The 15,345-nt window shown below is 40.1% G+C and overlaps 1 protein-coding gene across 1 annotated transcript in view; it reads left to right on the top strand.

Annotated features, from left to right (window-relative positions):
• Positions 1–288: 288 nt before the first annotated feature.
• Positions 289–15,345, top strand: part of NCALD (neurocalcin delta) — a 79,442-nt gene continuing 64,385 nt past the window's right edge. Inside the window, exon 1 of the mRNA XM_075213899.1 lies at positions 289–472. The gene's annotated coding sequence lies outside the window, so the exon portion shown is untranslated. The remainder of the gene's footprint in view (positions 473–15,345) is intronic.

Raw genomic sequence — 15,345 nt, 5'->3', positions numbered from 1 at the left:
AAAACACTGCAAAAATGAACAAATATTTGGAAAATCTTAGAAAGCGACAGTAAACTCTGGAGGAGGAGGGGGGGTGCTGCACCTCATCTGCAGGAGGGGGCCCTGCACCTCATCTGCTATGTAAATGAGAAGGGGGGTGTTCCATATTTGCAGGCAGCCTATAATGATTCAGATGTGCACACACAGAATGACGGATGACCCTATTGAAAATAATTTGAGAGCAGCCCTGGAGTTGCTACGACAACCAGCGCTCTCTTGGCTTTCATGTGGCCATGTGACAGCGACTGTGGACGTCATCTGGAGGCAGAGCCTGTGCAGTAAGCCACCCTCAGCCCAGAGGCTTGTGAGTCTGGTGCATGGTGGAGCGCACAGTACCAGCACACAGTACCAGCGCACAGTACCTCTCCTCTGCTGCTTCTCACGGTCTGCACGAGAATGGAGTGTTAAGTCTCCCGATTCACCTCCGCATCTGGTAAGCAGGCAGCAGCCCTCCAGCAGCTCAGCTCATTCCTGCAACATTGTATGTAGAGGGGGTGGAAGGAAAGAGACACAACTTTGCAGTGTGGACACATGTAGCTGGGATTAGACTTTCCTGCAGACTGTTAGATTGCAACACAGTGATAAGGCTGGAGGAAATGACTGCAGGGCTTCTGCATGTTTCTGTTCACAGATAAACTCTGACACTGACACACACTGTGTAGTATTCACATGTTGTGACACTGACACACACTGAGTAGTATCCACATGTTGTACAACCATTGCGACTTTGGATCAGGAGGAAACTGTCTGTTGCAGTCTGCTATGCTATATATGTCTTTATATTGTAATGCACTCATTTTTACTGTCACGTGGGTGCAGTGGCATTAGTTTGTGCACACCAGCATGTATATGTGTGTGGTGAATATATATATATATATATATATATATATATATATATATATATATATATATATATATATATATATATGTATATATACACACACACATACATACACACACACATATATATATATATATATATATATATATATATATATATATATATATATATATATATACATACACACACACACATATATACACACACACAACACACACACACACACAACACACACACTGTGCAATAGATACGATTGGCTACTGTATGGCGAGACCTGAAACTCTACATGTAGGATTTGCAGTATCTGGCGGCTTCTGATTAATTTTAGATGTGAAATTGATGGAAAGTGAAAGTAGTTGCAGCCTGTACTGTGGGTGGAATGTGATAGTTATATGATGCAATCTGTTACTGACAGAAAATATACTCTATTCCATGATCACTTCTGTTGTGTTGCGCTTGCACAGCTTTTCCAAGGCATTTCAGCTGTTGCTTGTCACAGAGAGTGAGAAAAATAAATAGAGAGTGACATTGTAACCAGGAGAAGTTCATTAGATGACTGGCACACATTGGTGCGGTCTCATCTTTATTTTTGAAATTCAACAATTCCCGTTTCCTCCGGCGTTAATTTGGTGGCTGTTGAACGTCCCTTGAGATTTCCAGTACATTGTGTAATGCCTGTCAGTGTCCTCAAAATATGTGATTTATATCTATGTATAACTTCCTCTAAGTAGACATAAGTAAACTTAACATATGTTTATCTTTACATCGCAGCTACATGATGGATGCAGGCAGAATTTGGACTTAGGAAGTATAAAATTAGAATACAGCGTTAGGAAAGAAATTTAGGTCACTGTAGTCTGTCAGCTAAAGCATCTTAAGACTTTTTTGATTATGTACAGTTTTTGTGAGGAACAAATGATTTTAAATGACATTTTCATCCAAATGAATGTTTAACTTTTTTGACAGAACTCATTATTTTTCCCCTTATGTCACGTGAACACAGTTGCTTCAAAATAATTTGATTGTAAGCTTTCTACTGAATGCATCTTACTCATTGATTAGCCCATTAATTGCCCGGTACATTATTGTGTCAGGAAAGGTGTGTGAGATGTGTATTTATATTTGTAGGATAAATACACTGTGGTCATGAGGCCTGTCACCGCAGGTTATTATTGCTTTTTGACTTACTGGGCAACCCATAATTACCAGTCCCCTAGGGGCCCGGGTACATTTGTGTTTTGCAAGGATAATCCGACAATATGAAAGAGTTTCAGTGTCGTGCAATTTTGCCTCACCATAGGGAACCAACGCTCAGCATGTAATCTATTTCATTTTTAATAATCGTAGGGCACTACTGTAAGTGTAGCTGTGTCATTAGTTTTATTAAATGACAGGGAGTAAGTAGCGCCCACAGCGGTGAGATATTTGCTTTTATTAGATCGCTGGAAATGACTGGTAGACGTGAATGTCTTATTGATATGGTTACAGCACTGTTAAGGTATTAGTATAATTTTATTAATACTTTTGGCTTCAGATGCATTCTGTGGTGGGCTAAGGTGGGTGATACAATGTGCAACCATGGTCCTCTAAGACAGGCAGGAAGTGTTAGACAACGGGGGATATATATGAACTGCTAAACTTGCTCTATTCAGTAGCCCATTGCAACCAGTGAATATTTATTTTTGATCTGGTCTGATGAAAGTTGGTTCCTCTAGATTACTGCACTGTGCATATTTAAGTAACTACCCTACGCTGGGTATCAAAACAGTTGTCAGCTGATTGTGACATACGTCTTGTTTAGAATTATCCTGATATTTATAAAAGCGATCCCCGTCTTCTATAAATTTATGTCTCTTTTGCATCTGAACAAGTCTGCTGTGTCTTTTCAGAGCTCGGTCCATTCCTGTTCTTTCTGCACCTATTTTGTACTGTAAAATTTCATTATTGCGCAACTTTTTCTAAAATTAGCAACTTTGAAATCTGATAAAGTCAAAGAGAGGGAAAGATATAGCATGTTGAATGCTAAAACGGTCACAACTACAACATTTGTAGAACTGAAATGTATAATATTTCCTGTGAGAGCTCTTATTTTAGTGTGGTTGATAATTAAGGTGTGTGTCTGCTATATTATTGTTTTTTATGCATTTAAATTTGAACAATAATGAAGAGAAAATTGGGGGGGGGGATTTAATTTTTGGAAATTAAAGTAATCTTTGGTCATTATAGATATTGTGGTGGTTTTCAATCGTTCTTACTCAAATGCGCAGAGCCGTAACTTAGAATTCTAGCGCCCTGGGGCGAGAAAGACAAATGCCGCCCCCCTAGCCCTCAATTTTAACCAAATTAACCTAAAATATTCCCTAATTGCGGCCCCCTCCAGCGTTACGCCCTGGGCGGTCGCCCCTTTCGCACAGCCCTAGTTACGGCCCTGCTCAATGGTTTCACCTTGTTGCAAATTATTAAATATCTTGCAATATTTAATTCCTCAGCAATTGATACAGGTATTCCTCCATAAGTATTAATACATAGAGGCTTATTTGATAGGACAGTGCAAAATAAAACAATATGCATAACCCATAGCAACACTGGTAACATAAAAGTTCATCTGATTACACTATAAAGCTGATCTCTGCTTGGCTGCTACTTATAATGTAGTATTCGGACGCCAGTCAATCAAACCTAGGAGCCAACATGGTCATTTAAGGAGCCAGGGAACATGTGCCACTGACTCAGTAGAAAGTACTACCAAACGTTGGGGGCCGGCAGTATATTTTTTTACGAGTATCTGCTACTTGGCTGATAGCAGTGGCGGATCCAGGGGGGGGGGGGGGGGATCGGGGCAGCTCCCCCTAGCAGGAGCTTGCTGCCGGCTGCTGCACACTATGTGCAGGTCCGTTCGGCAGAGACAGGCAGGAAGATTGTGCTGCCCGGCTGCTCTGTTTGTGCTTTAAAATCAGAACAGCCGGGCAGCCTTAGCTGTCAAAAAGGGGGCAGGGACTAAATCGCCACCCTTAAATCGCCCCCCCCCCCCCCTGTGAAATAAAATTCCACATACGCCCCTGGCTGATAGGATTTGCAGAGTCTTGTTAATAAAAAACATTAAATTATAATAAGAAAGAAGCACCAACTTACATAGCTGTGCTGATGTCACCTGTGTGCAGGGAAAATTTTCTCGTCTCTCATAAAGTAAAAATCCACCTAAAGTTACTTTCATATGTGTTTTTGGTTAATTATCCCATCTGTTGAACCATATAGGTCCTGATTCGTTAAGGAAAATAAAGCATAAAAAAAGAGTAACTTTGCATCTTGGCAAAACCATGTTGCATTTGAGGGGGAGGTAAATTTAAAATGTGAGGACAGATTTATAGTTGGGGTAGGGCATGTCCAAGATCAATTTTAAATTTCAGTGTAAAAATAAAACTATCAAGTATTTGTGTGCTGCAAGAAAAACAGCCTGTATTTAACTTGTGTGCAAAATAATAAATTAATTTGCACTCCATGCATTGTACCATGGTTTGTCCAGGGGAAAACTTACTGTCTTCCTTTCCTTAATGAGTCAGTCTCATAGTGTGAGTAGAACTGTGACTTCCTCAGTTTTTTTTCTTTTAGTAAATTGTCCAAAGGTTAATGTACCTTAGAATTACAGAGTGGCAGTTCTGTTATTGTGTCTCTGATGCAAATCATTGCATGGGCCGTTTCTGTTGTTGAAAGTGAGAAATACATTGAGGAAGTTGTAGTGAGATACAGTTGTTGGATTAGCTTAAGTTGTATTTACAGTCATGCAATTAATGCTTCCTTGTTATCGGGGACTTGACCTCCCTTGTGCAAATTTGACTTGTTTGTCTAACTGCACTCACATATTTTAAAAAATCTGGTGTTAAAATTATGTTTGTTAATCTGTCTACTGCTGGCTGTAAAATGTTTCTGTGGAACTTAATCCCCTTCTGGAATCTAACGTCAAAACTTCTAGTGTAACCAGTAGTCGTTCACTGTATAGACCCCAGTGCTGTCCTAGGGCCTGATTCATTAAGGATCTTAACTTAAGAAACTTCTTATTTCAGTCTCCTGGACAAAACCACGTTACAATGCAAGGGGTGCAAATTAGTATTCTGTTTTGCACATACGTTGAATACTGACTGTTTTTTCATGTAGCACACAAATACTTGATAGCTTATTTGTACACTGAAATTTAAAGTTGATATTTGTGTGCTACATGAAAAAACAGTCAGTATTTAACGTATGTGCAAAACAGAAAACTAATTTGCACCCCCCCCCCCCCCCCTTGCATTGTAACGTGGTTTTGTCAAGGAGACTGAAATAAGAAGTTTCTTAAGTTAAGATCCTTAATGAATCAGGCCCTTAGTCTTAATAATTAAGACAATTTGTTATTCTGTCTAAAGCTGTCCTGTGGACACGTTATTGGCAGGCGGATTGGCCTGGCATTCCCTCTGTCTGGACCTTTCATTCATTTGTCAGTTTTAAAAGAGGAAGCTATTCAATTTTCATTTTTTTTTGCTATTGCAGATATTCTGTAGACTCTGCTACAATATATGTAGCTAAACAAACCCTTTGTGTGTGATCTTTGCCTTTTTTTTAAGGATGACATGAAAGGTAATTTGCAGCTGAAGAGAAGTTACCTTAATTATTATTATCAGTGGTGAAAGTGGGGGTGTATACTGTGGTATGCCACACCGCCACTTCTACTTTTCCACTTGAACCACAGATGATTATGACTTTGTAACAGTAATTTGTACAGCGCCTACATATTCCAATGTGCTTTTCAGAGGATATTTAATCATCCACATCATTCACTGCCCCAGTGGAGCTTATATAGTCTATATTCCCTATCATACACATACTGGGTTTTCTCAGCATGTGTTTGTAATGTGAGAGTAAACCGGAGCACCGGTAGAAAACCTACGCAAACAGGGGCGGAACATACAAACTGCATACAGATAGGGCCCTGTTCAGAATGGAACTCATGACTCCAGTGCTGTGAGGCAGCAATGCTAACCATTGTGCCACAGTGCTACCGAAATTGGCTGTCGGGATAACCTGATGCACATTTGATGTCTATACCCTATTGCAGCAAGTTCATGCTCTTGTCAAGTCAATTACACAGATTAAAATGCCAGACTCCATTATTTTCGCTACCCCCCGGGCCCATTCCTGGCACGCTACGGCCTACGCAAAAATTAACTAAACATATCTTAAACACTGCAAAAATGCCTAATAGCAGGACATTGGAAGGATGTTTCTCCCCCCCTTCGATTTCGGCAACTATAAACAGCATTTGGTCATTTTACCAACTGGAAAGTATCACCGCTACCCTACCTAACACGCCAGTAAACTTCCAAAATACATGGACTGCCCGGACGAGTCATTACGAACCTGAGCCTCCTTCAACCACCGTTTGACAGTCCACAGTTATTTTAGGTCTATCTCTTGGGCTACTCCGGGGACTTGAGAGCCATGCCTTAATAAGCCGTGATACAACTGGGTAATTATTTATCAGATATGAACATAGTTCACAATCTTCATCGCTCTTGCTGAAACACATGACTAATATTCGTAAACCCCTGACCACTTGCCACCCCATTCCTACCTCTCTCCTCCTCCCCATTTGTCTTCTTAAAATATTTTTTTAATTGTGTTGATAGTTTCTCGGATAATTTATGATAATAAGACCCTTCTTTCAAATAATTTGCTGATTTTTGTAATAGTGTTCATTGAATACAATGCAGTGGTTATGTATTAATTATTGACTTGTGTTTCCAGCAGTCTTTGCAGTGACTGCAAGAGGAAGCGCAAGTGTTTTGAGGTTCCTCTTGAAACCTATTCTAGAAGATTGTGGTCTCAAATGAATCTTCCTGAAATGAATATCACACCTTCCAACATATCAACCCTGAAGCCGTTCATTGGAAATGCTTCATTCCCAGTAGATTGAAAATCCTCATCCAATTAGTCTCCACTCTTTTGTATGCCCTTTTTAAGCAGAATCCCATGTGTAATGCAAGGAATCTTGTGGTTTGTCAGTGTGTGTAATGAGTGCATCCATCAAGCTTACATTATCAGCTAAACTATTCCAATGTAATACCGTAGACTCTTCATGTACTCCTCTCCTGTTGCTCCTGGTTCTCTTGTTGCTGTACGTGACTTTGTAGAATTTGAAGCGACAGAATTACCTAAATGAAACCTTTGCTGGATGTATTTATATGTGCTTCATGGAAAAATGAGGAGTCCATTGTATAATGGAAGTGGGTATAGTTACTAAGGCCTTTAAATCTTCACTAATCCCCCAGTTTGTGTTGAATAAAAATGTGGATCTTAGCAAGAAAGGTAACTGTTGTGTAACTTCGAGCGGCTGGAGGAATTTATTGTTTTTGCAACCCATGTGGATTGGCAGTTCCAGTACCTCCTTTATGTACTATTAGAGCAAGCCCTCATTTTGGATAAGTCTGGATTAAAGCTGGCTAAACACTGCAGGGTTTTGGCCCGACAATCGGCTAATCGCCCGATAAACTAACAATGGTTGTTCCAAAGCTCATTGTATCGTGTCATTTGATATTTAAACCGGACTTAAAATCTCGTTCAATGATGGAATGATGTTGTTCCAATCCTGCAGTGTGTACGCACTCACAATCGGTATCTCCATAGATTTTACAGAGTCATGATCTCTTCAGCAGATGGTTATAACAGATGAAGAGCACGGATCTGAGGGTAAATCTTTTAAAACACGTATAGTGTGTACACATGAATCGACATGCTGAACGGGACTTTGGGTTTTTTCCAGTCGTTTGCAAAATCGTTACTGATATGGCTTCGGGTGAAATATTCTGTAGTGTTTAACTTTGAACAGTAAAATGGAGCAATATTTGCAGAATTGCTCAAGCTGGGTCAGGTTAGTTGTGGAGCTTTGATGGAGAACAAGCTTGAGGTCTTGCCACGGATTCTTGATAGGATTAAAGTATGGATTCTGAAAGACTTTTCTTTTTAAGCAACTCCATACCATGATGCTATAACAGTTGATTGTTGACGGTGTGGATGGCGTTACCTGGCTGGTGTCCGGTGTTTGATTTCTGCTTAGCATTCAAACCAAAAAGTTCCTCTTTGTCCTGTCAGACCACAAGGCTTCTGCCTCTTCTCTGCAGAATCTTCTAGACGGCGTTGTGCAAACAAAAATATGTTTTATTTCTGCAACCAAGGCTTCTTCCTTGTAACCCTCTCATAAAGGTCTTGTTTGTGGAATGTTTTACAATTTTGTTGGCCCGTGTACATTATCTTCCATCGCAGCCACTGATTTCTGTAGCTTATTCAGTGAAACAATCTGCTTCACAGTATTTCTCCAAAAAATGCAGTTCTTGACTTGCAAATAAGTTTGCAGGACAAACCTCATTCTAAGCACTATGGGCCTGATTCATTAAGGATCTTAACTTAAGAAACTTCTTATTTCAGCCTCCTGGATAAAACCATGTTACAATGCAAGGGGTGCAAATTAGTATTCTGTTTTGCACATAAGTTACTGACTTTTTTTTATTCATGAAGCACACAAATATCAACTTTAAATTTCAGTGCACAAATAAGCTATCAAGTATTTGTGTCTACATGAAAAAACAGTCGGTATTTAACTTATGTGCAAAACAGAATACTAATTTGCACCTCTTGCATTTTAACATGGTTTTGTCTAGGAGACTGAAATAAGAAGTTTCTTAAGTTAAGATCCTTAATGAATCAGGCCCTTTGTCTCTCAGTAGTGTCATACTTACTTCACTTCTGTGTGATGACTGACTTCTGAGGGATATACAATGCCTTTGTAATGGTCTTGTACTCTTCCTCAGATCTGTGCCTTCTATAATTATAACTTTGACTTGTTTGGAATGCTGCATTCAACTTCACACATATTTTTATTTTTTGGGGGGGAGGAGGGGGATCTTTACTGTACTCTACACAGAAATAATTTATTTTTATATAAACTAAAGAATAAGTCACATGTCACTCGCTAATTTCTTACACAGGTGGAATGGATGAACAAATTGTGGGATTCAGATAGTGTTTTGCACCTGTGCAAATTTGAGCTTGCAATCACAAATGGCTTAAATAGTTTTTAATGTAACCATTTCTAGTAATTTGTGGAAATGTTTTGCACTTTTTATTTGTATTTGATATGGAACTCCATGCTTGGCGGATCAGTGCCAAAAAAATCGTACTTCAATCTATTTGAAGTTCAGAATATAATATGTGAAAAATATGTTGGAGGCTAAATACTTTTGCAAGGCACCCTAGACCATAACCTGTACGGACTGACACTTTGAAAGTTAGTTATTAATTTAAAGTGGATAATAAGAGTGGCAGCTTTAAAACATTAAACAAATGGTTTATTGGTTTCTCCTTCCTTTTCTGAAATTACATCTGCCAGGGACATCTCCCCTTGTAAAGTACTAAACGGCTGCTCTTACTACTTCCAAGAGGTTTACAATTTCATGACATGTTTTTAACCACAAGGGTTTCGTACACAAACGCAAACGAAAGCTTGTACTTTGTCCTCACGTTTAATAATGTGTTTAAAGCGTATTCTCAAAGCTTCCCTGCAGCACAGTCTATTATGTACTTAATGTGCGCCCCCGTAGAACTCCTATCTTTTGTCGCTCGCGAGCGCTGGAGAGAAGGAAGTGGCGCAATAGCTGGTCAGAAAGTGTGTGCTCATAGGTCCCTGTGCTTACATTATTTTTCTGACTATTGGCGCTCAAGGAAGTTTGCTAGGCTTTAAGGACACCTGTCAAACGCATGCAATTAACGCCTGTGTCTATGTGCCCTTAAAGAGCAAAAGAAATACAAATGGTTGCAGATCATTTTATCAATGAATTAAAAAAGAAAAATATAGTATATCTTCTTTAAAACTGTCTATCGGTACGTTCATTTTAAGTATGGTTTTATTTCAGTTGAGTACAGAACATGTACAGTATATTACAGAAGTCCAATGACAGTTGGAATACATGCATAGTATTAATAAATGTAGTATAATTAATTCAGCAGCAAAGTGCACGTCAGAGGCAGCTGCCATTGTTCACTCAGTTCCTTTCATGCTATTGAAACCTACTCAGAAGGAAGTCGGCTGTTGATCCCAGGGGTTCATCCATGAGAAGTGTGTAGTTGCTCTGTTTCTCCTTAGCAAACTTTAATTGGCAAGAGCATCAGGGTAATCCTGAGTTTATTTCCAGTGTTTTGCTGTTAAAGGAATTCTCAATTTTTAATTTCTGCTTATGTAAGTGTGGCCAAGTAATGGAGATGTGGGGTTTTTCCAGCAACACATGAGAAAGTTGGTTGTCTGTAAAGTGGTAACACATTTAAATATGTTCTTATGTGCCTAAAATCTTATCCTTTCTTATCCTGATTTCTATATAGCACGTACAGTGTGTACGCAGCTCCGGACATAGAGGGCCGGATACAGAATGAGATTACGCCTGTTTGTGTAGTGTATCTTTTTTTCGCGCATGCTCAGAAAGTGAGCTGACGCAACTTCGGGCGTTAAGACCCACAACTTTTTTGGCACTGACCACTCCTTACAGCTGAAAAGGTGTGATGGGGATGGGAAGGAGTATTCTAACCTAGGCAATGACAAGTAAAGACGTGTTCAAGGATTGCGTACACAATCAGACTGGGTCGTAGTCACAGATATGAACAAAGAAGCGGTATGTTTTGTAGGTGGTCAGAGCCAGGTGTAAGTAGCAGATGATGATGATGATGATGATGACGACCACCTGAACTAGTGAGCTGCTTGTAATTAGAGGCTTGCAGATGATTCGCACGTACTGAGACTTTACTTTCATTTGCGTTCCACTCTGAATCAGGCCCAGAATGTCCAGTTAAATTTACAGCACAGTCTTTGGTACTAAATGGAATAGGCAGCACGGTTTAGTGCTTAGCACTTCTGCCTCACAGCACTGGGGTCATGAGTTCGATTCCCGACCATGGCCTTATCTGTGTAGAGTTTGTATGTCCTGTATTTGCGTGGGTTTCCTCCGGGTGCTCCGGTTTCCTCCCACACTCCAAAAACATACTGGTAGGTTAATTGGCTGCTATTGAATTGCCCTTAGTCTCTCTCCATCTGTGTGTGTATGTTAGGAAATTTAGACTGTAAGCTCCAATGGGGCAGGGACTGATGTGAGTGAGTTCTCTGTACAGCGCTGCAGAATTAGTGGCACTATATAAATAGATGATGATGATGAATAGAAAAACAGGCCATGTCTCCTGTTTACTGCATTTTAGAACTATGAGGTCAGTATCAGAAGTCTATGTGCTGCCTATAATGTTAGGATAATGAGCTATGCGGACAGTCACTCCTTTGCAGTGTTTATAAACACGGAGAGCTAAGTTATTCCTGGTCACCGTCAAACATACATTCTACCATTTTCATTATAATTTGGTCTCTGTGGGAGACGTTCCATTGATATGTCAATAAGTCTATAACTATGTCTCCGTTCTGTTACACCAGACAGCAATACAGTAGGATTTTAATTCAGTCTAGATGCATTCATGACAACGATGGTACATTCTTTAGACAGAGAGAAAAGTTCTTCACCCTGCAGAAACTGCCAGCAATGCATATCAATATTCCAGAATCTAGAAAAGCAAAAAATGCCAGAGAACTATATTAACTTTAGGAAAAGAAAATGTTTTCTGTGAAATAATTACTCACAGTTTTATATTACATTACAGCTGCATGACCACCTAACGCGGCGCACAGACTTTGTCGCAAACCATGATTGATAAATGTTAGGAGGTAGGGGAAAGTGGTGTGTGGGTGGTTGTGCTTGGATAATATGTCTATAAAGGTGACTTTACAGCTAGAGTAGTTATTTTGGTCATATGGAATCTGTAGTATGTCTCTTGGGCATCCTCTACACATTTGTTTTCCATATTTAGCTCACTAAGTTACAATTATAGAAAGGAGAGAAAAGTGCCGTCTATACACAGCGAAGGCAGCCACAGAGTGCCTCGTAGCTCAACGATGTCACTAATTCCTGGTTAGTTGGTGGCCTTACAGAATGTCATAGGACACAAAATGGCTGCTCCCACCATAGATGACAGGCACACTTACATTTCTTCATAAAATGAAAACATGCTTAATTCAAAAATACAAAAACAAAACATCCATCAAGATGGTGACTGCATAGCTTCACCTGGTCTTACAGGCCAGAATTTTAATTGAACTTTCTCAGTTTTTTATGTGCTTGCAGAGACGTGTTGAGATAATGACACATATCTTGAGAGCATCTAGAGCTTTTGTCAAAGGATCTTCTGAAGAAGAGAAATATCTGGCTGTGTTAGTGTTCAGTTAGGAAATAATAAATATTAGGTATCATTTACAAGTGGCAGTCACAGTACAGGAATGCAAGTTTCCATTGGTGATTTTAATACTAATCAAACACATGTAATGGGGTCTGACAGTAGAAGCCATTGTTTCTAGTGTCACACTCACTACCAGGGTCACTGGCTGTCACACACACCTCTCTGGTCACACTCCTGTGCTGCTGATTCATCATCATCATCATCATCATCATCTTTATTTATTTATATAGCGCCACTAATTCCGCAGCGCTGTACAGAGAACTCACTCACATCAGTCCCTGTCCCACTGGAGCTTACAGTCTAAATTCCCTAACACACACACACTCACACAGACACAGACAGACAGAGACTAGGGTCAATTTTTGATAGCAGCCAATTAACCTACAGGTAAGTTTTTGGAGTGTGGGAGGAAACCGGAGCACCTGGAGGAAACCCACGCAAACACAGGGAGAACATACAAACTCCACACAGATAAGGCCATGGTTGGGATTAGAACTCATGACCTTGGTGCTGTGAGGCAGGAGTGCTAACCACTAGGCCACTGTGATTCCCTCTGTCTCTGCGTTAGATCAGCACTTCCTGGTTTGGGCGGTCACATGATTGCGGCTGGGAGGCGGCATATTCTGCAGTGTATATAAAAATCACTCTCACACTCAGACAGTGTCAGAGCAACAGGTTTCCTTACCCAGACTGACTCCCTGTTATGCTGTATTGCTGCTGTCCTTGTGAATGTTTCTTGGAAAGTGCTTGTGCCTGTTAACCCCTCGTGTACCAGTCCTTGCTTGTTTTGACCTCTCTTCCTCGGATCCTGATTCTGTACTGCGCTACTGCCTGTGTACCAGATTACGACCTGTTTTTCGACTTTTCTTCTGCATATTGATTTTGTACCTTGTACTAGTCCTCGGCTAGCTGACCTGCTTTCAGATTTTCATTTTCTCATTTTCATTTTCATTTCTCTCCACTGTGTCATGCCTAGTGACTGTTCAGAGGGCCGCGACCTGCGTATTCCCGGCCGCTAAAGTCCATCCTGCCTTGCGGCGGTTCTTGGTGAAGACCGTGGAACCCGTTAGACTCCGTGCCTCTGTTCGACAAGTGCTAAACCAGGCTAACACGTGTATCCATCTCCCCAGGGATCTCTGCGTTCAGACAACGAGACAATCGTTACACTGGTGTTTGTTAGCATTTCAGTAGCATTCAGTTTGCATTACGATTTTTCAGAACCCGTTTCGTTCTAACCAGTGCCTTTATCATGGGTTAACACATTAAGTGACCTCTAAATACTGATGATATCACTCACTCCTCCCTACTCACCCTGTCTCACCCTTTCTGTATCACGCCCGTTTGTTTGCTCCTTAATTTAGATTGTAAGCTCTCATGAGCAGGGCCCTCTTCCCTCCTGTCTTCCTGCCTCCACTGTAATTACCACCACCATGCCAGTACCTTCCCTGTTTTCTTCAGTCAAGGATTCTGATCCTGTTTGCTTTGCCCACTTTTTTTGGGTACAGTTTCTTATTGTTCTGTTTTACTCCCTTTTATTTACCCATCTTCCCATGCCTCACATTTTAGGCAGAGATTATCTCTTTACTGGTTCCTGGGTGCTGATTACGGTGATTATTGCCATAATATTGTTCTGCCTATATTGTAGAGCTTTGCCTATATTGTTATTGTACTGCTTTTTGCATTTTATGCTTTGTCCTGCTTTTCTATGCTATGTTTTACTTTATACTCTCTCTACAGCACTACTGACCTTTCGTGTGCCTTATAAATAGAAGATAATAATATTTCAGCTCAAACCTTATACTTTTAACTCAGTAATTTCCAACTATTCATGTATGTCAGGATACATTTTTATGTCACGACAGCAAACTGGATGGGTTGCAAGAATTTCTGAGTAACAGATTGAAATAAAAATGAAAACACGCATTGATATGACACTGGTATCATGGGCAAGGGAGTATTTAAATTGTAAAAAAAAATTGGCTGCAATTCATTGATGTTCAAACATACTAATATTTAATTAAGGCTACAGTTCTATTATTAGTTTGTTATCCTTAGTGTGTCACAAAACAATCATTCACGTGTCATCTGTGTCAGCTGTTGTGTCACAACATCACAAAGCTCGGGAACCACTAATGAAAACCTGTGACTTTCATTATAATCCTGCAAGAGTGAGAATAGCTCACTTTCACACAAGTTTTAGTAATAAGACCACACCACCCATATCACCCCCTTCCCTCTGTCTAGCAATTAACACGTAAGTCTGGGGAAAGACATCCTTTATCCATGCAGATAGCGTTTCTCTAGTAGAAGTAAATTTGATTATTTGTTGTGATGATCAGCCGACTAAAAATATATTGTTACTGTAAGCTCAGTGATTTGAACAATTCCATGCTTAAGGGGTAGCCGGCAAACATCAACATATACAAGGGGTTACTTAGAGCAGAATCTTTTCAACCTTTTCCGTGCTAAGTTAATAAAAGCAGTTATAATATAGCCAAAACTATGTCACAAAATAAATGCATATATATTCTTCAGATTACGTACATCTTCTGCAACCACATTGCCCACAATAAGCCATTTCCTGTTCCTTTTGTCTCGTAAATGACAGCGTTATGTGTGCATAGAAGAGAAGAGCCCTAGTTTTGCTGTCCATTGACTGAAGCATGTAAGAGTTCACCAAGTGCTGTATTGGCACAAAACAAGGAGGGGGGGGGGGGTTTCATAGATCAGGTACCTGCACTGTATTGGGTGTAAAAGGAGCCTGTGCAATTCTTTTTGTTACCTTCTGATTGTTATATAAGTAAAATGTAATCATAAATCAAATTGTTACAAAGCAAATATTAATCCTAGGCCAGTGTTGGCTAACTTGTGACATTCCAGGTGTTGTGAAACTACAAGTTCCAGCATACCCTTCCAGCAATAAGTTGTTATATATTGGCAAAGCATGCTGGGACTTGTAGTTTCACAACACCTGGAGTGTCATAGGTTAGCCAACACTGTCCTAGGCAGATGGTCATTTGCACTTTTTTGGTTACAAAGATGCAAAAAAAAAACCTTTGCACAGTGCTGTATTGAGAGTAAGTGGGTAGAAAAAGCATACAAAGAAGTAGACTGAC

The sequence above is a fragment of the Mixophyes fleayi genome, chromosome 5 (genome assembly GCF_038048845.1).
Source record: "Mixophyes fleayi isolate aMixFle1 chromosome 5, aMixFle1.hap1, whole genome shotgun sequence".
Lineage (NCBI taxonomy): Eukaryota > Metazoa > Chordata > Amphibia > Anura > Limnodynastidae > Mixophyes > Mixophyes fleayi.
This window is presented reverse-complemented; position numbering and strand designations above follow the sequence as displayed.